Below are 24036 nucleotides of genomic sequence, written 5' to 3' on the forward strand. Positions count from 1 at the left end.
GACAGAGGCAGGCAGATCTCTGGGCATGAGGCCAGCCTGGTCTACAGGGTGAGTTCTAGGACAGCCAGGCCTACACAGATAAACCTGATCTCAAACAAAAACATATTTTATTTGATTTCATTTTATGTATATGTGTTTTGCCTGCAAGTGTGCCTGCGCCCCACATGCATGCCTTCAGAGACTAGAAGAAGATGCCCAAAACTGGAGTTGCAGGTGGTTGTGAGCCACCATGTGGGTGCTATGAATCAAACCTGGGTCCTCTGGCAAAGAAGCCAGTGTACTTAATCACTGTGCAATCTCTTGGAGTTTTCTATTTTTATTACATTATATTAAATATTCCTATTATATTATTATAAAATAGAAACTTCAGGGTTTGAGTATTGCCATTAAGACTCAAGTTATTTTAAGTATCTAGTTCACTTTGTTTATCTTTGAGAAGCCATTATCCATATCAGAATAGCCAGAGTTCAACTTCATAATGCCTACCTGTGTATTTCATGACTACTTCCCATTCTTCCACAGGACAGTAGAGAGATGGGTGGGCAGTCAAGAGTTATAAAATAACAGAACCAATTTTTGTCAATTCATCAACAGCACCAAGGTTTTTTTTAAAGGCCAGACTGGGACATAAAGCAAGATTTTTATTCCAAAAACTAAAAATCATAAATGTGAAGGATTAATGATTTTTTAAAAGCCTTGGTTGGCCTGAATCTCACTATGTAGACCAGGCTTGCCTCAGAGTCATGGACATCTGCCTGCCTCTCCTTCTTGCATCTGGGATTAAAGACCTGTGCCACCATACCCAGTGATTAACCTGATGCTGAGAAAACTAGTTTGTACCACAGCCTTGATCTGTGGTGTTAAGTAATTAGTACAAATCCAACATAGCAGTAAGTCAAACAAAATTTTTATATGATTACAAGTAGTATTAAAAGGGTTTCAGGAACTGCTAAGGGTTTATGGATTTACATTTTTATATTGGCAGATCAGAGTAATGAGCACTGATCCCATGGCTCCAATCACCATCAAAATGCTAATAACTCCCAAAGGCCTCTGTGTCTCCTGGGACCATAGTCATATAACAGAAGTCACTGATTCAACAAATACGTAGTAACCCTTTCAGGGTTAGTGACACATCAAGAAAGCTTAGCATCTGGGGGCTGGAGAGGTGGCTCAGAGGTTAAGAGCACTGGCCATTCTCCCAAAGGTCCTGAATTCAGTTCCCAGCAACCACATGGTGGCTCACAACAACCTATAAAGATCTGGTGCTCTCTTTTGGCCTGCAGGCATGCAAGCAGGCGAACACTATATAAATAATAAGTAAATAAATCTAAAAAAAAAAAAAGGCTCACCATCTTTGTTCCTGAAGCTTAATGCTAGTGGGAAGTTCAACATCAGGCTGTGAAGCCTGCGGTCCAGAAATTCCTAAGTGGGGAGCATGAACACAGTTGGGAGGGTATTCATAGAGCAAGAGAAGAGAATGTTCAAAGACTGCTGTGTGCCTGTGAAGACAGAGTAGCCACCATCCCATCACACACAAACCAAAATCACTATCTGCCCAACATGCGCTCAGGACAGAACCTAGATGTAGCACCTCACCCCATGCAGCCAAGGGCAGCTTCTCCATAACCAGGTTCACTCATTCTCCACCAGCCGAGGCCACAGGCGGCCTCCTCCTTCTCTGCTTTGAGCATGCTCCAGGCTTAATCACGGCCACCGCCTAGTCAGTCAAGCTCCTCAAATCCTGTACAGGCCTGCTGACGCTCTCTAAATGAAAGCTCCCGGTTTAAGAATTATTGAGTGTTTACTGTGGGGCACATAGTGGAGTCTAGCTGCCTTCTGTTGCATGAAAAACACACCATCTCCTCTCCTGTGCGCCAAATTTCTTTTAGAGATTTCACCAAGATCTAGAACTGGTTAGGTATCCCTGAGAACTACTGACTTCCATTATTCCTGCTGGTCAGGCTCCCATAACTTTATCCCCAGGACCCAGAAAAGAAGGTGCTGAGTTTGAAATATTAAGTAACTTAATTAATATAAAGGAAAGGAAGTATCAACAGAGAAGTAGGTGAGCATCTGTATTTTTCTTTTTCTTTTTTTTTTTCTTTTTTTGAGACAGGGTCTCTCTGTGTAGCCTTGGGTGTCCTGGACTCACTTTGTGGACCAGGCTGGCAGAGAACTCACAGAGATCCGCCTGCCTCAGCCTCCCAAGCGCTGAGACTAAAGGTGTGTGCCACCACAGCCTGGCAGCATCTGTAGATCTTGTATTTTACAATCACCACAGGGCTGCTGAGTTACAAGACAATCAACTTGTCTTGTACTACTACTACAAGTAAAATAAGCATGTTTCACCCACACTTACTGCTTTCAAGCTAACAGTCTTATGAGCTAATTTATATAATCTCGCCTCTCTTGATAAGATACATTATAAAATTTGGGACTACTAATTATTATCTCATAAAAACCTTTTTATCAATAGCAAAATGGACTCAATCCTTAGAACCATTTTTTGTAATCTTAGTGTTATAAATTGGGGAGATTTTAGAAACACTCTAAAAATTCTGATTTAAGAAGACAAATCACTAAAGGAATGGTGCCCAACACCTTTAATTCCAGTACTGGAGATGTCGGGGCAGAGGCAGATAGACCTCTGAGAGTTTGAGGCCAGCCTGGTCTACAGAGCTAGTTCCAGGACAGTCAAGGCTATACAAAGAAACCCTGTCTTCAAAAACAAAAACAAACAAAAAATAGTAACATAATTAAACATCTTGAGTTCAAGGCCAGCCTGGTCTACAGAATAAGTACCAGAGAAACCCTGTCTTGAAAACAACCCCCATACCCAAAAAAAGACAAATCAATAAATATTGTTAAGACTTTCTAAAAGAAAAGGTAAACTGGGTAATGGTGCATCCCTTTAATCCAGGCTTTGGAGGTAGAGGCAGGTGGATCTCTGAGTTTGAGGCCAGTCTCTTTAATAGAGTTTCAGAATAGCCAGGACTACACAGAGAAACCCTGTCTTGAAAAAGGGAAAATAAAAATAAAAAGGAAAAAGAGCAAATGGTTTTCTGTCATGGGAGCTAGCAGCAGCATCAGGGGATCAACATGGCTCCCTAAAGCCAGCACTGCACAAGGAGCTTAAAGAGCAGCAGTCCTCCTACCCACTGACCAACTGCCATGTCTAAGAGGTCTGCACTTCTGAAATGAGTTATGCAACAAAAGTCAATCTTTAAAAAGGCATAGTCCCTATTCCAGAGCAGTTTACATACAAACATCCATACAACATCACAGGACCATTTTCCTATCACTAATAACATTTCAGTTTTGTAAACGTTTTAATTTAAATATGTTCTTTTCTCCTCTTGTTCAACGGTCACTAAACCAACCATTTAATTAAACTTATACTTCATAATTTTTACAAATATTAACACAAAGACAGCTCTGGGGAGAATGTAATCCAGCACTCGGAAAAGCTGAAGGATAAGGATCCTTTGAGTGGTCCAAGACTAGCCTGAGCAGTACAATGAGCTGCCTTAAAAACAAAACAAAAACCCAAATGCAAACCTGGAATTATTCAAATATGGTCTCCTATTGCCCAGTCTGGATTCCCTCACTATGCAGCTAAACTTGAGCAGGATCCTGATCCTGCCTCCACTTCCCAAGTGCTGAGCTTACAAGTACTCACCATCAGCTCCTAAAATCAGAATTTAAATCAAGGTAAGAATTAACAGGAAGCCAGTACGGTAGCGAATACCTGCAATCCCAGCATTCAAGAGAAGAGGCAGGTGGATCTCTGAGTTTGAAGCCAGCCTGCTCTATAAAGTAAGTACAGGACAGCCAAGGCTACACAGATAACCCCTGTGTATGGGGGGGGGGAGGGGAAGGAGGGGGGATTAAGAAGATGCCAGCCATGGTAGCTCACAGCTTTAGTCCCAGCACTCAGGAAGGAGACAGAGGTAGGCAGATCTCTGTGGGTTCAAGAACAGCCTGGTCTATGTAGCCTTGTCTCAAAATAACTACTACTACTAAGAACTAAGGAAAAATTAAAGACTTAAAAATTATGAATTAAGAAAATGAGCTGACTCAGCCATCTCGTTCTCTCTACAAGAAAGTTGGGTTTTATTCCCAGTTCCCAGCCTTCTGGCCTCTGCAGGAACCAAGCACACACGGGTGTGTGCGCACACATATGCATGCACATACATATAAAATACTAACGATTTTAACAATTAAACCTCTAAGATTCTAAAAAAAAACTGCTTCATGTCTTATGAGACTTATGCTAAATAAAGGTTTTAAAACAATATGGCATAGGCCAGGTGGTGGTATCGCACGCCTGTGATCCCAGCACTTGAGAGGCAGAGGCAGGCAGATCTCTGTGAGTTTGAGGCCAGCCTGGTCTACAGAGCAAGTTCCAGGATAGACAGGACTACACAGGGAAAGCTTGTCTCGGGATTAAAAAAAGAGGGGGGCAGCGTGTAAAGCTGAGCATGATGGCATGTCTAAATCCTAGCACTTGAGAAGCTGAGGAGGAAGGATCACCAGGGGATAGGGGCCAGCCTGGACTACCTAGTGAATACCAGGACCACCTGGGTTACAGAGTGAAATATTCTTTTAAAAACTAAAGGGAGATGGGGAAAGGCACACCATATGGTCAAGTCCAGATAATAAAACTGAGAATATCTATTACCAATCCACTAATGCTAAAGCCAAAGCCCACATAAAGAATTTAATCCAATTTGGTGACTGACATGAGCCAAATCTCTTGGGCAGAGAAAAACAATCCAATGAACAAACCAGTAACTGCAGATACTACTATACTTCTAAAACAAAACTACTGCAGCTCACACAGTGAGCACTGGCCACTCAGCCAACTAACAGTAGGTGATTCCAGACTGCTCACGCCTTTCTCAAGGATACATTTAGAGCTGTTAATTTTTCCAATACCAATGGATAATAGATTTTCTTAAATTATACTTACTTAGCCAGAAGGTGGTGGTGCATGCCTGTAATCCCAACACTCTGGGAGGCAGAGGCAGGTGGAACTCTGAGAGTTCCAGGGCAGCCTGGTCTACAGACCAAATTCCAGGACAGCCAAGGCTTCACAGAGAAGGGAAAAAAAACAAAAACAAAAACCAACAACACCTACTTACTTAGTCCAAGTATGTGCATGATTGCAGGATGCCTGGCAAGAGTGAATGTCCCCCTTTCCCCAAAGGGGCACCAGGGACCTAACTTAGGTCCTCAGGCTTGGTTGGCATTGAGTACCTGAACCCCGAGCCCAGTGTTTTGTTTCTCAAGACAGAAGGTTGCTCTGTGTAATAGTGTTTTGGCTGTCCTGGACTTGCTTTGTAGATTAGGCTAGCCTTGAACTCACAGAGATCTGCCTGCCTCTGCCTCCCAAGAGCTGGGATCACAGGTGTGTGCCACCACACCCTGCTAGCCAGTCCAGTATTTAAGTGAGACTAACAAAGCCGCAGGAAGTCTGTGCACTCTCCTCCAGTGATCAGTATATATGCACCTGGATACACTCTGAAATCATCCTCACTAGCAGATGTGAAAAGTTTCTACTTTTAGGAAGAGAGACACAAACCCTAAAATGCAGACTTTGGGAAAGGGAGGGTTTGGACAAGGCATAGGCTGTAGGTAGACTAGGCTGCCCAGACTGCTGGGATTTACAGAACATCGTACCACATCTGGTTTATTCTGCAAACTTCCGAGTGTGAGGAAATTTACCTGATCTCCTCTCCCCCAAATTAGATATAACTAAGGCTATCAAACAAAGCCTTTTTCAAAAGTATACTTGATGGGCGCTCTCCACCACTCTGATGAAACACATACAGCCTTGTCAGCTCAGATGCTATCAAAGAACTGTTTGCATCCAGTGGGTGAGCTCAGGGAGGAAAGACATTGTCAAAAGGTTGCATCTTCAATCTCCTGCACAAATACAATGCTGACACTGGGTATGACAGTAGGCCCAGGAGCCAGGCAGCAGGTATGAGCACACACACAGCCTCAGACAACCTATTCTGACTTTCTAGACTCCCACCTTCTAAGAAAGATCGCATACTGTAGCAGTGAAATAAAATGCAGGCAGGGCCCTACACCTATAGTCTAGACTTCTCCATGGAGATGCCGGCCTTCCCAGATGCACTACATTCCTGTACAGGTCTGTGAGAAAGGTCAGTCTCCCTTAAGTCATATCAAGCCAGAACCTCGTTCTGTTGTCTAGAGGCTCAAAGGCTGTCTTCACACTTCCATGCCCGGCCAAACACCGAGTGTAAGACAGGAGAAAGTGAACTGCTCCTTTATTTTCTTTTTGCAGTATGAAGTACTTTCCAGAAGAATCCAGAGACATCTTAGCATGAGAACTAAAAACCTTATTTTCAAATAAAGACTGTTTTTCTCACCACCAAAAACACTACAGTTTCAAATGTATAAAAAAAAACAAAAAACCAAGCAAACAAACAAAAAAGCTATTTAGAAACAGATTAATGCTTTCTCTGAAGGCCACATTCAGTCTCCACAGATGTGGAACTTTTCACAAGATTAACACTGCCATTTATTTGCTCATAAAGAAAAATCGACTATATTTTCTTGGTTAATAATCTCACAGGCTACTTAACCACACACAAAGCCTGATTGCTGTTATCAGATAGAAACAAACATAAAAGAGCTATTACTACCAAACCAACACTACACCTGAAATGTCAAAATTCATACACAAGGTAATGCACTTAGTTATAAATTCCACTAATTGTCCTCTCAAAATACAAATTCTGGCGTTACTTCTGTAAGGCTGAACTGAACACATACAGGGATGCTACTTCGGGAAACTAAAACCGTGTCGTTTAAAAAACCCCGAAAAAAAAAAGTCTAAATATATCAAAAGGTCAAAAGGCAAGCTGCAGTTCCCCAGGGGACACAGAAAGGCTAGACCACCCGCTGAGGGCTCTGGGCCAGAGGTCCCCACCCAGAACCCGGCATCCAGGAGAACCTGGACCCGGCGCATTTTCCTCTGCACCGGCCGCCAGGGCCAGCCTTTGTTTTCAGCCCCGGCGGCGGACGGCGCGGTCCTGCCTGACAAAGGCGGGCATCGCCATCTTGTCGCGGCGGCCGGACGCGGCGCCCATTCATTCGCGGGCGCCTGGGACCAGGAACGCCGGGAGCCGGGGGAGCCGGGGGAGCCGGGGAGCGCGGCAGGCGGTAGGCCGGCGTCCGGCAAGGGTGACCGCCGAATCCGGGAGACCCGCCCCGCGTCAGCTCCGCGTGCGGCCCGACCGGGTCCCACGCCCCGCAGGAAGGCGCGGTCGGGAGGGCAGAGTTCAGCTTTTGTTCCCGCGGGGACCCCGCCGCGAGAAGCAGCGCCTGGGGCGCGCCCGACATCCTGGCCCAGGCAGTCCCGCCCAGGCGCGGATCCCCGACCCGGGCGCCAGGCCTGCATCCCGCTCCCTTTTTTAAGATTCAGGACCGCCGCTGGGATCCGGCACACTGGCCTAGAGCACCCTGCCCGAGCCTTGATCCCGGGACCAGGGCTCTGGGAACCGAATCCCGACACCGGGCCTGGCCCGGACCCAGGACCCCGGTCCCAGCCCCACACCCCAGCCTTGAACCTAGGACCCCAGCCCAGGATCCCAGACCTGGCCTTGAACCCAGGACCCCGGCCCCGGCCCGCATCCCGGCCTAAGCGGCTCCGCCCCATCCTCCAACCCGGGACCCAGGCCCCGCCGCCCACCCGGCACAGCCGGGGATCGCCGTCCCCGCCGGCCCCACCCTGAAGAGCAGGATGAGGCGGGCGGGCGGGCGATGACCCCTGGGCGGGAAGAAGGGCCGAGGGGCCCGGCCCAGCCCGGGCCAGGCGCCGCTCGCAGACCCCAACCGCGCTCACCTCGCCCAGTCTGGCGCCCACGCCGCCGCCTGGTCGTCCCGGTCGTCGCGCTCGCGGCCTGCGGGCAGGAGCCGGCGAGGCTGGTCGGGTCCGCGCGGCGGCTGTTCCAGTCCCGGCCCCGCTGCCCTCGCCGCCCGCGCCCGCCGCCGCCGCCGCCGCCGCCGCCGTCGTCGTCGCCGTCCGCCCCTCAGACGCCTCCAGCCATCAGGATGGGCGCGGCGGCCCCTGCCCGCAGCCTCGGGAAACCCCACGTCGCGTCACCGCGCACGGACAGCGTGCGCGTGCCGCGGCTACCGCCCCGCCCTCCTTCTCTCTGCGCGTGCGCGAGCGGCTTAAAGGAACCGTGGTCCCGCACGGGGGTCTTGGAGAGGCCGGCGTGGCTACGGGCCTCGTTGGCTTCAGGCCCTGGCCTACTGCTGTAGCTGCCACTGCCCCAAGCCGGAGGGCGATGTGTCTTGCCTGTATGGCCAAAACGGGAGGGCGGGAGGGCATGCGTGAGCGGCCTAGCGGGGCCTAGGCCGCGCAAGAGTAGCCAGATGGGACAGGAAGATGTCAGGAGTAAACTGCAGAATCTCTAAGACATGCGTGCCATTCAGTCAGGCCCGTCTTGCCTGTCTCTCCAGCCACCTTCGACTACCACGGCTCCTGCCACGCCGACTCCTTCACTCCCATTCTGTTCTTTCCAGAACAGGCTTAGTAACTCTCTTCTTCCAGGCCTGCACTAGCCTCTCAAACCAGGGCCACAACCCTGTCTAGCGGCCTCATCTCAGCCTGGCTCCTTCGTTGGCCTCTGGGACCTGCCACCTCCATACCTCCATACTTCCTCCCGAGGAGGCTCTCCTTCACACTTGATAGCTTCCATTCTTGGCTCCTGCACGGAGCGGCAAGGTCTACCTCCTCCCCACTCTGCTCCTTCATGAAACAGCCTTTGTGTGGTCTCCACATTTTGCCCTGCAGGCCACAGAAATTCCCCTGTCATGGTTCTGCCTTGAAAATGTCCTCATAGGCCCTCCCTGTGTCATTCCTGGACTGACACCTTATTTCAAGCTAGGTCTCCTGCTGGTGGGCTGCAGAAGTGTGGATTCAGGCGCTGAGTATTCCTTGCTACTAAATGCGATTGCTGAGCAGACAGCCTGGGGGAAAACACATATATACATGAGAATACATATATGTATATACGAACAGTCATGTGGACATTTGTATGTTTTTCTTGAGTACAATAAGTGTACTTATCTCTCCAAAAGACTGCAGGGTTTGTTCATATTTTCTTCCTTCTCTGTGAGTGACCTGCTTTGAGAGTAAGAGACCTGGTTCCGGTTATCCCAAGAATAACCATGATTGATGTTGCCCCACTAGGGCCTCTGATCCCCGGGCCTCTATGTCCTTCACTCCATCAGAGGAAGACCTGACTTACTTTCATTCCTGACCAGCTTTTACTTAAAGCCATTGACAGCTGATCTCCATCATTCTACCCTCTCCAATAGAGTCCAGAAAACTTCCCCCCATCTGTCCCTTGTGACTCCATCTTCCCAGAAGGGTCTATTCCATAACTGTGTGAAGACAAGGCCTTTGCTGCTGTCACTGCTGCACAGATGTTCCCAACCCTTGCTAGTCCAGTCCTAACAGGACATCCAGTGCCAGATTCAATACTCAAGAGTGGCCTATTCCCAGCAGCCTGGCTCTGCTCTTTTCCTACTTCACTGTGACTCCTGTGAAGACTTCCTCACCCACCATATACATGCCAACTCCTGAGGATCCTGGAGAATATTTATGGCCTGAGAAGAAGGTATCTAAGTAGCATTCTGAGTTCCAAGTCAAGACCCAGCAACCAAAGCTGTACCAGGAGGTGAGGGGGAGGGACAAGGTCTCTGCCAGTCACTGCTGTTCCAAAAGGATGGAGCCAGAGGAACATGAAAAGCTGGGTAACCAGGAGACATCTGGGCCCCAGGCTCCCGCTGGTTCCACAGAGAAGGGTTGGGGCATGGAGTACAGTCCAGTACCAGTAGAAAATTAGAGGGTCAGGTATTGTCAAGTATTGTGGGTACTGTCAGGTGGTCCCAGATTCTAAGGTGGTCATCCAACCCCAGAAGGCCTGATGCCTGCCCTTCAGGACTTCCCTGGTAAAGGACTTAACACAGAAATAAGAGGATGAGAGGGAGGAAGGAAGAGGTGGTATAGAAGGGAAATGGACAGAGGCAGTTAGCCCAAAGTGTACAAGACCAGCTCTCTCTACAGAGCCCTCTAAGTTGCTGTAAGGCCCTCAGCTACATCTAGGTCTCATAAGTGAAGATGGGGGCAGGGAGGGAACAGACTGGCTAGGCTCTGGGACACCCCTGTTCTCCATAAGCTACTTCCCTGATCCCAGTTATTGCCAGCCCATGAGCAAAGTCCCTTATGAAATCAATGAGCCTAACATGATTGTTATGGCTGGATTGTTTAGAGTAAGGATCTTATCTTGCTATGCAGCCCAGGTTATACTAGAATTTGGAATCCTTGCTTTAACCTCTCCTCAGGCTTTGAGGTTTAGCCTCTGTGCCTCCATATGCTATGTGGTCTGTGACTGTTCAGGGTGGGCCGAGCCTTCCCTGGAACGTGCCCCACGGCACTTGCTGAAGTCATCATTTATGTGTTTATGGACAGGGTGTCAGGGGCAAAGTTGAGGGGAAGGAAGGAAGAAGGGAGGGGCTGGCCCCTGATTCTCAGATCCCTAGCTGAAGCTCCAGGTTGCCACATGGCCTCACCCCTCTCTGATATCTGTACTCATGGAGCGGGAGGGACCTTTGGCCCTGAACCTTGGTCTTTCTCCAGCCCGTTCCAGCTAGCAGCCACGATCCTGCCCTGAAGATGATAAGAAGCTGGCCTTCCCTTTTGTATCCAGAGAGTCTGAAGCCTCCTTCATCCGCCCTCTTTAGTCCAGAATTCTTGTGTTTCTTGGATCCTACACTGCTGCTCGGCCCTCTCCATAGTTAGACAGAAATTTGAGGGATCCCTGCCTTCAGCCCAGAGTTCAGACCTCTGTTGATTTTCCAGGCACACTCCCTTCTCAGGAAACATCTCAGAAATCAGCTAGCAAGTCCATAGCCACACCCAGTCAGATGTTACAAGCCCAGGGCCCAGCAGCAGTGGCTGCAGGGCTGAGCCTGGCTCCAGGGTGAAGACACAGCCCTGGGGCTGGCTCAGTGCCCAGCCTTCTCTAAAAACCCAGGGAGCATGGATGTATAATTCAAATGCCCCTCCCCCATCTGCTCTTTAGCAGGAAATGGCCTAACAGGAAAGTAGGTCTTCTTAAATCTGAATTATTCAAACAATCTAGACATGTGACCGGGACCCAGAGCAAGGCACTGCCCTGGTGCCTCGCTCCAGCCAGGCTTTGAAGAAGCTTGAAACACCAAGGAACATGTCTAGATTTCCAGATCTGGTAAAAAGGGCAGGATAGTGACCAGTAAAGTCCTTTGTCAGGGCCTGGACTCAGGCCCTTGGGCACCCATCCCTGTCCCCGAGTGCTGTCTAGTTTCTCTGCCACACACTTATCCCACCATCACTTCCAGTACGTGAACCTGCACTGCCCCTGCCTCCACCCCCAGAGTAGAGGAAGGAAAAAGGGAAGGGACATGTGATGGTGCCCAGGGACTCAGAATGTAGGTGAGAAGGAAGAAAGTGCTAATTAGTTCCTGTGGGCTTCCAAAGGCAAGGTCTGGTGAAAGAATGGGGCCATGGCTCTTGAGGAGACCCTCATGTCTATTTCACCCCCCTTAGCATAATTTCCAGTGTCCATCTCTGCTAAGGCACGGGGACAGGACTCATGCAATTCACAGCCCTATCCTCCAGCGATACATCTATCCCAAGGAAGGGACATGGAAGGAGAGGGGTGGGAGGTCTTTGTTTTTTGTTTTTGTTTGTTTTGTTTTGAGACAGGGTCTCTCTGTGTGTCTTCAGTTGTTCAATCTCCGACTGCCTCTGCCTCCCTCATGCTAGGATTGAAGCTGTCATCACCCCCACCGTACTCAGCTTGGGTGGGTGGTCTTTGTAGGCTGGCCAGCATGCTTAAAGGGTCTTCAGCGCCCTCCCAGTCTCACAGGGGACGGGCCCTGTGCCCATTCTTCTTACCAGGCTTCTAGCCCTGACCCTTCTGAACACTTACCTTTAATCACAAACCAGACATCCCGAATGCAGGACACCAAACTTAGATGTAAACAGAAGGGATGTCAAAAGTGCCCAGTGAGCCTGACACCCTGATAATCCAATCACTTGGGAGGCTGAGTCTAGTTTGAAGGCAGCTTGAGTTTCATAGAGAGACACTGTCTCAAAAATCAAGTACGTGCTGGCAGGGTGGCTCAGTGGGTAAAAGTGCTTACCCACAAGCTGGACATCTTGCGTTTAATCTTTGGGACATGTAAAGGTGGAAGAGGAAAAGTGAAGTCGTCCTCTGACTCCCACACTTGTGCTATGGCATGTGCTTGCCTTCCTCCAACAATAAACAAAACAAATAAAACGGAAGTGGCAGGTCTGGGATGGAGGATGAAGGTGAGTGGTTTATCAATGAGCATGGGCAGACTGTGTCTCCTCCACTCACTTGGGTCAGAAACCTGGGGAAAGGCCAGATGGCTCCTTGTTGCCCGAGACACATACACTGCTCAGGAAAGGCCTGATGTGGCCAGGGTGGCTCCTTCTCTCTGGAATATGTGGAGGGCACCTAACCCTGAGCTGCATGTATGAACCTCTGAGCCTATGCCATGGCCTGCGTGCCATAGAGAACCTCTCTGGTACCATCTTCATCTAAACATAAACCTTTCTAGTGGAGGAGAAGGCAGCTATGAGCAGAGAGAGTAGGAGCACGGACACAGAAGTTGAAACATTGAGAGTCAAGCCAACGAGTATAAAAGCTTAAACCATCTTGTATATAAAAAGGAAATGACAGACTTGACAAATAGTTCATGAACAAACTTCTGGGCTATGAGCAGGCTGGATCCAGGTGTTCCGAGAGGCTGTTGGGGTACTCCATTGCCTACCCATGCCTCTGCTCTTCTGTGTGGTGTCTCTCTTTGCCTGGTAAGGAAATCACTGCTATGAGCTCTGCTTTCTGGTCACATCAGCTTAGCATTGCAGTATTCAGAAGCATCTGGGAGCAGAAAGCTGAGGATACCATCAGCAGCTCTGTCTAGACGACACGAAGTTTCCAGCACAAAGGATGGGACTGTTACCTGTCAACAGGCAGGAGGAAAAAATGCTGTAAAAAGAGGGGAAAACCTTGGGGGTGTCTATCCGCTGCACAACCCGTCTTCCTGCTAAAGCTAGAATTTGGAGCTATGCATGGTGATTTGTGCCTATAATCCCAAGACTCCAGAGGCCAGGGCTGGAAGGTTGCTGTGAATTCAAGTCCAGCATGGTCTACATAGCCAATTCCAGGCCATCATAAACTACCAAGTGAGACCATCTTTAAAAAATCAAAACCAAGGGGCTGAAGAGATGGCTCAGCTGTTAAGAGCATGGTCTGCTCTTCCAAAACAACAACAACAAAAAAACAAAACAAAACAAAACAAAAAACTGGGGTTCAATTCCCACCACCCACATGGCAGCTCACAAATGTAAGTAACTCAAGTTCTGAGTTGATTTGAAGGATCTGACTCCTTCACAGAGACATAAGCCAAACATCAACTCGCGCACACGCACACACACACACACAAAATCAAAACCTGAGAGTTTGGAGAGCAGCCAGGCTACACGGAAAGGAGGCTTTGTTTGCTTGTGGGACACATGGCTGAAGGTCCTGTTCAGTACAGGAACACTGTACAAGACAGTGTCCAGGGCAGCTCTGCACACTGGTTCCTCAGAATGTCCAGTTAGTGCTGGAAGGGATAACTGAAAAAAACACAATTCCAGGATCCCTGGACTGCTCAGTTCCACCTCACAGCCTAAGCAAGGCAGGGCTCTCTTCCCCAGCTGTGGGCCCCAGCCCTACCCCTAGGTACCCCATTGTTCCCTCCTTCCCAACAAGCCCCCAGTCCTATTTCTGCCCCAGTTGTTAAAGCAACTTAAGCAATGGCCACAGTTGTTTTCTTGGGCTTCCACCACTTCCTGCAGTCATAGATTCTGGCCTGAAGGCACAGCTGGTGCCATACCCTGGGTGCATACTCTGTGAGAAAGAAGGAATGGAAATGCCACAAAGGTTGAGGAGTGCAGAGGCCTATACCCAAACCCAGACAGATACACAGATACACAAATAAGAGGACGATGTAGGGTAGAGGTCTCAGTCCAGAGATGGGGCCTGATGGGTGGCTTGGTAAGGCAGACTGGTCCACAAGCAGCTCCGACCAAAACCTTTCCTTCCCTGTAAGGTTCCCTACAGACCTGGGCATGCACAGTAAGGAGGTCCTAGGGCCAGGGAAGAGAAACACATACATGCTATTGGCCATACCAGACCTAGGAACCTGACATGGGCCTGAGGCCGTGACAGCTTGTCTAGGGCAAAGGAGTAACCTAGACTCTGAGCTGCTAGTGCCCGGCCCTGGCCTCCAGCTCTCTTCTCTGCCTTGGGCCTTGCCTTGGGAAAGGGAGTTCCTGACATCCTAGGGACTCATCTCCAGGCAGATGGCTTCCTAGGACCCACTCTCCCGAGACAAGTCTCTTCTAGCATCTGCCAGGTAAACACCTCACAGCTGTGGCAGCAGCAGTCAGCCAGGCCACCCAGGTATCAAAGTTTCCCTGGAGTCTAGGCTCCTGAGGGTTCTGGCTAAGGGGCCACAGGAGAGCTGCCAGCATTGAAGTTTCCCCAGACTCCTGTCCACAGCCTTGCTGGGCCCACCAGGTAAGGGACTCTAAAGATAGGATGTATACCTGGGAGTACCCTTCTACATCAGGAAACCAGCTGCTGCGGCCACTGGACAAGACAGTGCACAGTGCCATCAGGGCCATTTCCGGGGCAGGGGAAGCCATCCACAAGCCTTGTCTGGCCTCTGGGGACTACAGGACTCCCAGTACAAGTTCCATGGTGTTAACATGAGGTACAAAGGCCCAGGACCCCTAGCAGGCATGGCTCTGGCCACAGTGGTTCCTGTTCAGAAAGACCTGGATCCTCCTAAGGCTGAAGATCTCTATGCCACATCTTTTCAAACAGGAAGACACCCCAGACAGCCAGAATGACCCTACCTGAGCAAAGTTCTGGGTTGCAGCCTTCACCTGCTCTCCTTACTCTCCCTGTCCCCCGCACCCCATGCCCCTCTTCCCCTCCCCCCTGCTCTAGCTCCAGGCATGGAGGTCTCCACAAAGTATCTCCCAGGCCTCACATGGGCTCATGGACTTATTAATCAGGAGGGAGATTCCCCATCCCAAATGTTTCCAAAGACTCTCAGTTCCCCAGCTTTGCTTTGTCAGGTACTTCCTATTTTTTATTTTTGGTTTTTTGAGACAGGGTTTCCCTGTGTGGCTGTGAATGTCCTGGAACTCACTCTGTAAAGCAGGCTGACCTGGAACTCAGAGAACTGCCTGCCTCTGCCTCCTGAGTGCTGGGATCAAAGGAGTACACCACAACCTGGCCAAATGTAGTATTTTATTTATTTATTTTTGAGCGAGTGTCTGATGTATCCAAGGCTAACTATGAAGTCAAGGATGACCTTGAGCCTCTGCTTTCCAAGCGCTGGAATTAAAGGTGGCACCACTACCACTGGCTTTGAGACAGGATGGTTTGCAGCATAGGCAGGATGTTAGCTCATCGTGCCCCTGTGCCTCCACACTTCTATCCTTTCCATCCTGCTGGTCTTTTGATTCCCACCTATTGGCCTCATGCTAGGTGTGAAGTCAGTCTTCAAATGTGGAGTAGGAAGGACCAGGCCTTTCTCTTTGTCTTCTCCTGACTCTTCTTCAGACCAGCTGACCTTTGGCCTCATGCATGAGTCTGATTAGACCTCCAGAGCACCTCCTGAAGTGGTGTTAGGCATCCTGAGCTCAGCAGGGACTAGAATGAAGGAGTCCCTGAAGCCCTCACCCCACTTCCTTCTTCCAAGAGTCACTGAGCTGAGCTGTGCTCTAAGCTATGTTCAGCCATGCTTCACACTCAGACTTGGGCCCATTGTGAAAGCCCCAAAGGGGGGGGGGGAGACAAAAACAAAACCCCAAAACCAACCAACTAACAAAAAACCTAAAACCACCACTACCAACAAAACCAGTTAGCAGTTAGCCTTCTGTAGTGCTATCCCAATGCTAAGCCTCAAGCCCCAGGGCAGCATCCCAGGGGTTCAGTCCACACATCCTTGGCAGGACCTGGATCCTGCAGGGGCAGTTTCCTCTTCAGTGGACCTCTGGGGCTCAAGAGCTGTTTGTCTAGAATCTTGTCCCTGTAGCTCAGTCACCTGCCACCTGGGAGATGATGCAAGGTTTGCCTGAAGGAAGCAATGAGGAGATGCAGGGCATAAGGGCAAGCTGAGGCTCCCAGCATACACTGTGCTGTGGGAGGACTGACAGCGTGAGGCTTGAGGAGGTGTTTGGCTACCAGCTGCTGGTAAGCATGCTAGAGCCAGCATCATCCACAGCCTTCAGCTGCCCTCCCAGGGAGGCTGAGCCAAAGGTGCTAGGTGTTTTGAAAACCAGTACAAGAGGCCATGAAGGGAGCTGGAGCCCTGGAGCTTCTCTCTGTGACGTCCCTGTGAGATAAGCTGGGCCCTGCTGCAATGCCTCAGGGGCTCATGCCCAGGCCTGCCCTGGGTCCTGGGGGTAAGCCCTGTAAACCAGCAGAGACTTGTAAGCCTCTCCTATTCTGCCTCCTTTGCTCGTCTATCACTTTCTAAACTTTACTTTTAAAATATACTTATTTATTTTTGAGACAGGGTCTCACCATGTAGACTTGGAGCTCACAGAGGTCTGTCAGCCTTTGCCTCTGCAGTGTTGGGATTAAAGATGTGTGCCACCACACCCAGCCTACCCTTTGGGGTTGTGTGTTCCTCCTTCTCATCCTCCTCTTCCTCCTCCTTCTCTTCTTCTCACCTCCCCCTCCCTTTTTTTTTTTTTTTTTTTGAGGCCAGGTCTCCCTATGTAGTTCTGCTGGCTGTTCTGCAACCATGTGGATCAAGCTGGCCTTGAATTCACAAAGATCCACCTGCCTCTGCCTTCTGGGTGCTGGGATTAAAGACCTGTGCCACTGCAGTGCCTCCCTTTCTTGACATTTAAAAGTAACTATACAGGGGCCAAGCGCTCCTGCCCTGCAGTGGGGACAGCCGGAGTGCAGCCTTTTCTTCCACATGGGTCCTGCGGGAACCAGGCTCATGTCGGTCTGCTGCCGCCTCCTCTGCCCTTGTGGACCACAGCTTCCGGGTGTTGCCTCTCAGACTGTGAAAATACCCGTATCTGCACTGGTCTCACTCCCCAGCCTGTTTCCCCTACATTCCATAGAGATGTGGACAGGACAGAGCTCCCTGGCAGATGCAAAGACCACTTCTCCTACGCTGGAGGCTGGCCACACTGGACTTGAGGGCAGTCTCTGCTCGTAATGCCTTTGGACAAAATGGCTCTGCTGCACACTTCTGACCCAAAAGAACACGGGCGAGCCCTTCTCTGTCCCAAAGTAGAATCCAGGGCCTTGGGCTGCTCAGCTGAGCCTGAGCCAAACTGGAGCTGCACGGAGCAGGAAGCGCGTCGACCTGCCAATCCAAGGACTAGGTCCAGGCCTGTTGGCTCGCCTGGTGGGAACGCGGAGCCCCGAGGCACAGGAGGCTGTGTGTAGGGATTGTTAGTCGGGAAGCTTGGCTATGCACCGACTGGGGCTGGAGTCCCGCTGTCCTTCCCTCCTCCCCAGGCATAGTTAGCGTCTGCACCGGCGGGGCTGTAGATGCCCTCGACTTTCCAGGCGTCTGAGGTGGGATTTATGTCTAGTTTTGTTCTTTGCCATTGTGGAAACCAGAAAGTGATACTTACAAGTCAGCGTTTCGCAAACAGAGACGGAGAGCGCCCCACCCCTGGTCTCCAGCCCCAGCTTTTAGATCCAACAGCCGGGCCACCAGACTCGGAAAAGCCCCGGCCGCCGCACCGGCTCGCGAGCGGTGCTCGAGCGCCCCCTGGTGGGATCGAGCGGAACTTCCGACCGCCGAGCGGCGCTGCTTCCGGGCCGGCCGAGTGAAGGGAGGAAGGTGGAGCGCAGAGCTGGGTGGACTAGCCTGGACAGTGCCAGGGCGGGGCCTAGGAGGGATGTCCGACCGGGCCGGCCACGGTCTTCTTTGTTTGTTTGAGACAGGGTTTGTCTGTGTAGACCAGGCTGGCCTGGATTAAAAGCGTGCTCCACCACCGCCCGGCTCCCTGGGAAGGTCTGCAGATGCTGACCTCGCCTCACAGAGGCGCGAGGGTTGGGGCACGCTTTTACCAGTATGCTCAGGCTTCCAGCTCAGCAGTCCACCCAACCCCTCAGAGAAAGAGGGAAAATCCTAGCACGCCTGGTGGCAAAGCCCGAAATCCCAACACGCAGGAGATAGAGAGCAGGGCGATCACGTGTTCCACGGCAGCCTGGGCTTCTTGGTGAAATGCTAGCTCAAGAAAGCAAAGAGGAGCTGGGGAGACACGGCTCAGCAGTTAAGAGTTCGCTTCCGCCTCCCACACTGTCTATCTACAGCTCCAGAGCATCTGACCCCGTCTTCTGCCTTCACGTGGTGCACGTGCGTGCATTCGGGCAAATACACAGAAAATAAAGGTAAACTTTCTTCTTTAAAAGAACAAAGGGCTGGAGAGATGGTTCGGCGGTTAAGAGCACTGGCTGCTCTTCCAGAGAACTGAGGTTCAATTCCCAGCACCCACGTGGCAGCTTACAAGTGTCTGTAGCTCTAATTCCAGGGGATCTAAGACCTTCACAGACAAACATGCAGGCGAAACACCAATACACATAAAATAAAAACAAATAAATCTTTAGAAAATAAAAATAAAAAGGTCTGGGCAGTGCTGGCATAGGCCTTTAATCCCAGCACTTGGGAATCAGAGGCAGGAGGTCAGTTCTTTGAGTTCAAGGCCAGCCTGGTCTACAGAGCGATTTCCAGGATAGCCACAGCTACAAAGAAAGAAAGAAAGAAAGAGAGAGAGAGAGAGAGGAAGAAAGAAAGAGAGAGAAAGAGAGAGAGAGAGAAAGAAAGAAAGAAAGAAAGGAAGAAAGAAGGAAGGAAGGAAGGAAGGAAAAAGGGAGGGAGGGAGGATGTCTCCAAAGAAAAGCAAACAAACGAAAAAATGAAAAAGATAAAATCTGATAATACATTTCCTGGGTTTTGTACTATCTGTCACTTCCTGTCACCTCACTAAAAGGTAGCGAAGGCACAGCCTGTGCCTCCTGGCCCGGCAGAAATGATTACAGAGGCCGCCTGAGCGGCAGGTTCCTGAGGGTGGGGAGAGCCTCTATGTTCTGTTGCAGAGAGGGTCTGGTGCCTGGCACTCCCATCCACTGTCTTTGGGTATAGGAAGCCCCACTCCTGTGGAGGGTGGGAAGGGTGGAGACTGCAGGAGGGTGGGAAGTGTGGCAAATAGTTGGTTATTTGTTTCGATGCGAATTATTTGGCTGTGCTGGAGATGGGTCCTGGGGTATTATGCATGCTAGGTGGGTCTGCTGCATGGGGCTGCGTGAAAGACTAATTGTCCGTTTTACCAAATAATGTATAGTTTTACTATTGATTCGTCCTCACCAAACTACCTCAACTTCTCCTCTGTTCCGTTTTCTATCCAACCCCCCGTGTGTGTGTGTGTGTGTGTGTGTATGTGTGTGTGTGTGTGTGTGTGTGTGTGTGTCTAGGCATGCATCATTGTTCCACTCTGTGCCTTGGGCTTGTGTTCTTGCCAAACAAGTGCTCCCCCACTGAACTTTACTCTGCCTGTTTGGTCTGGTTTGCCATTCTTTGATAATTAGTGATGCTGAACATCTTTCCTGTGTTTGCTGCCTGCCATCTCTGTATCTTCCTCAGAGGGATGTCTATTCAGGCCTTTTGACCATATTAAAATTGAGTTGCTTATTTGTAGTTGAACTGTAGGAGCTGTTTTAATTTTTTTACACTTATTTGTGTGTGTGTGTGTGTGTGTGTGTACATGTTTCCTGGTATCTTAGTTTGGGTTTTATTGCTGAGAAGGAACATCATGCCCACAGCAACTCTTATAAAGGACAACATTTAATTTGGGGCTGGCTTATAATGTCAGAGGTTTAGTGCGTTATCATCATGGCAGGAAGCACGGCAGTGTGCAGGCAGACATGGTGCAGGAGGAGCCGAGCGTTCTACATCTTGATCCACAGGCAGCAGAGGAGACTGTCCTCCACATTGGGGAAAGCACAGGAGACCTGGAAGTCCACGCCCACAGTGACACACTTTCTCTAACAAGGCCACACCCCTAATGGTGCCCCTCTCTGTTGGCCAAGCAGTCACAGGAGTCTGTGTAGGCCAAATCTATTCAAATCACCACCACACATAGTGAGAATCTAAGGGTCAGAGGACAGCTTGGTTTTCTCCTTCTATCATGAGGGTTTCATCAGAGAAACTGGGATTTAAGGCTTGGCAGTACCCCCCCCCCAGCCATCTTGTAGGCCCAGAGCACTCACTTTCCCTTAAAAAATTGTAACAGCATGAGTCTGACTTAGGCCCTCTGCATATGTGTTATAGTTGTGTAGCTGGTCTTCTTGTGGGACTCCTAACAGTCGCAGTGTGGGCTATCTCTCACTCTTTTCCCTGCTTTCGAGACCTTTTCCTCCTATTGGGATGTTGGAGGGTGTTTGTGTGCACTGTGTATTCCAGGACAGGTTTCTATACCCAGAGCTCTGGTTGTTTTTCACGAAGCATCTCCTGTCTCAATGTTGTGTCAAAATTGTTCTCCATCACCTTTTGGTTGGTTAGTAAAGAGCTGAGCAGGCAATAGCTTGGCAGAACGGGGAAAGATGGTACTTCTAAGCCCCGTCAGAGGGTCTCAGGTGGGTAAGAGAACAGGAGGAGACGCTACAACGACACCATGAACAAGGAGGCACCAGAGCAAGACTCAGGTGACGGGAAGTAGACCAGGCCAGCATAGTCGGATTTGAATAGCTCAGTATCTGGGCAGCTATAGTGCCGGAAGCTTTTAATAAAAAAATAATAGGTCAACAAAACAAAACAAAAAATAATAGGTCTTCCTGTCATTATGTGGGAGCTAGGGCGAGCATAGAGGAAACCTTGCCTCTACGCTGGGTTGCCTTGTCCAGCCTTGACAGGAGGAGGGGTGCCTGGTCGTAAGGCAACTTGAGATGCACTGTTGCTGGGGGGGAGGGGCAGGAAGGCTGGAATGTTGGTCAAAGTGAGGAGAGAGTTCAGGCTAGGGGACATCTATCTCACTTGCTGCCCAGGTTCTACAGAACCACCTCGGGCTAGTGAAGTGCAGGCTGCTTTGGAGCAGGCAAGGATGCAGAGCTCAGGCTGGTCAGAAAGTCTGTCAGAAGCACCCAGGGATGCCACATTGTAGGCAGTTTTGGAATAGTTGGTAATCTTCAGCTGAGTGAAAATTTCCTGGACAGACACAGACTAGAAACAGAAGGTAAAGTTAAGGAGTTTAGGGGAAAATCTTTATCTTAGGGGTTCACTTGAAATGTCCAGGTTTATGGTTGTGGTAGCTGAGAGGAGAGGAGGGGTGCTAAGTCTTGGGGCGGGGAGTCCTCGTCAAGGAGAGGCAGTAGGAAGGCAAATGTAGGTAGGCTGCTGATTGACAGGAGTTCATTTGATCTGTGACAGGTGGGTTCAAGTCTCATGACTCCCTGAGGCCTACCTGAATTTTTTAAGTTTACAAGGAGAGATAAAGGTTTTAGACACACTAGCATCACCACTGTTTGTAGTCTGTACTGAAATCCACATGGTGGAAAGGCAGTAGACTCATGCCTTTGAATCCTAGCAAAAGCTCGAGGGCCCAAAAGTTGGTTCTGGGTTGGCTGGATGTATCGGATGGACAGGAATGTTTTCAGCACAATGAGAAGCACTTTAAGCACTTAGAAGACAACAAGAAAATTTAAATTGTTGAGCCTGTGACCATGATAATAGTAGTCAGGGCTTTACCAGGGCTAGGTTAATAGATTACCAGAACTTCATTGTCAAAACTGATGTTTATAAGTAGCAAGAAAGAAAAAAAATCTGGAAGTTTTTTTTTTATATATATACCTTAAATTTTTCTTAGACCTTTATAACTTGCATCTACACGGTTTAAAACACTTTCATAGACCCTCACAACTTAAATAAAGTTTAAACCTTTTCTTTAATCCAGTCATTTATCATGGAGCACAAGCAGCTGATAACCGAGAGCAGCCATTGCAAAGCAAGTTCTGAGAGACCAAAGCATTGAAAATTGTTTTTTTAGGTATTAGTTTGGGGTTTGGAGCACAGGCCTGAGTGAAGGCCAGCCAGGTGGAGACCTGTCCAGCAGGGGAAAGGAGCTAGCTTTACTGCATTCTTTTCCTGCCCACTAGAGATACAATTGCTAGGAAACTGGCCCAGATGGCCAGGCCAGAACTGTTTATGGTCTTGGCACCTAAAGTAAACCAATCACTTCAAAAGTCAATTTCCCTTACCCAATCATGTGCCACCAAGGCAGGTAACTCCATGCTTGCGGTTTTGTTTTTTTTCTCTTTAAAAACCTTGTTACCCTCGACCGCAGGCCCTGCGCTCCTCCTCTTCAACCAGGGAGGTTGCTGCCACCCAGGCCGAGCTTGTGTTCTGCAGTGGAGTTGATTCCTGGTGGTCTTGGGGGTCTCATGAACTGGGCATACAGCTCCTTTAAAGGAAGGAGTGTGAAGTCTCCCTTTCTCAGCTGGGGACCTGTAGCTCTAGAAACAGGGCTGAATTTATGTATGAAATGGACTAACCAGGCAGCTGCAGCATTGGGGTGAGGAGCTAGTTTCCTTGTAGCTATTGGACTGACAAAGCTACAGTTAGGCATCAACACCATCAAGATCTGAGAAGGATAAATTATAATCCAAATGGCCTTTGTATCAGACCAACACTTACTGGCTTACCTGGAGGGTTATCCTAGGCTCCCACAGCCCCGATGGCTTTGTTTGGGGGCAGAGGTAGGGCTTTGCCTGTCACACGAGACAGCATTGCATCTTCAACTGCAGGACGGCACAGGCCTTCAGCTGTCAGCCCAGAACACTGAGAGATTTTCCTATAGAGGAGAAACTTGAAAAAACTTGATGAGGCAGACTAGGGTAGTCAACCCAACTGTGCCCACTGTTTGGCCAGGACCCTGGCTGCTGGTCATGGGGCAGGTCTTTGCTCAGTATTTCAACAGGTGGAGTCACCTGTGTCACATTGTCTTTTCTGGAGACCTTAGCGTTGGTCTTCAGTAGGATCTGGCCTTTTGTCTATCACACAAAGCTTTTCATTAAACATTTTAAATGCTATATTTAGCAGATCTCTGAAGAGTGTGGGGACCATTATCTATTAAGTATACCTGACTTAAACAAATTTCACTTGTTTTTAGTTACTTGCTTTAGGATTAGCCTTGAAAACATATACAAGCTGTCACTGTAAACAAATTATGCTTGTATTTAGCTTGATTATGTGCATAATCTGAATACATTAAAGAATTTGATCATTTGTTAGGCAGCTGACCATTAACTTGCATGTCTTAATCATTTTTAATAGTTTACAAGTTAGTAGCTTTTATAACATCAGGATTTTACAGCTTTATCCCTATTAAGTTTGAGTCTTAAATTTTTGAATCAAGTGAGAGAACCAGGCCTGACCCTCCACCCCAAAAGTCACCAGTCCTAGGAGCTAGGTCATAGGTCACCAATTCCAGGAAGAAGACAATAAAATTTCCTACCCAAGGAATAGCCTGGGGGTAACCACAGGACTGGGGAGGTGTCTTACCTCAGGGCCAGCAGGGAAACACCTAACATTCCTGGGGTCTATAGACAGCTCGCTCAATGTTAGTTAGCCACAATCACTTTGTAACAAGCTTGCCCTAGCGGAATGTCCCTAATTGTGTAACTGTGCTGTCACCCTAAATAAAAATCCCTCTTTTCCACTGCTTAGGGCTTTGCACCCTATACCGCCCTGTCAGTGACAGTGTGTGGGCCTGAGCCTGAGCCTGTAATAAAGCCCCTGCTACATTTGCATCGGAATCTGCCCCTTGGTGGTCTTGCTCATAACACAAGCCAGGTGCAGTGGGGGATGTCTGTGACCCCAGCACTC

General features: G+C 49.3%; 1 protein-coding gene and 1 long non-coding RNA gene across 6 annotated transcripts in view; both read right to left on the bottom strand.

Moving 5' to 3' along the window:
- Gnb1 (G protein subunit beta 1) overlaps positions 1–7961 on the bottom strand; it is a 57965-nt gene extending 50004 nt beyond the window's left edge. For all 5 annotated transcript variants that reach the window (XM_055615129.1, XM_055615126.1, XM_055615128.1 and 2 more), the window contains exon 1: positions 7883–7961. The gene's annotated coding sequence lies outside the window, so the exon portion shown is untranslated. The remainder of the gene's footprint in view (positions 1–7882) is intronic.
- A 4798-nt stretch (positions 7962–12759) lies between these two features.
- LOC129682805 (uncharacterized) lies at positions 12760–17886 on the bottom strand. The gene is made up of 2 exons (XR_008721047.1): positions 17786–17886; positions 12760–13083 (listed from the first exon to the last, which is right to left on the bottom strand). It is a non-coding gene; the product is annotated as an uncharacterized LOC129682805 (long non-coding RNA).
- Positions 17887–24036: the final 6150 nt, after the last annotated feature.

The sequence above is a fragment of the Psammomys obesus genome, unplaced genomic scaffold (assembly GCF_907164565.1).
Source record: "Psammomys obesus unplaced genomic scaffold, mPsaObe1.curated_primary_1811, whole genome shotgun sequence".
NCBI classification, from domain to species: domain Eukaryota; kingdom Metazoa; phylum Chordata; class Mammalia; order Rodentia; family Muridae; genus Psammomys; species Psammomys obesus.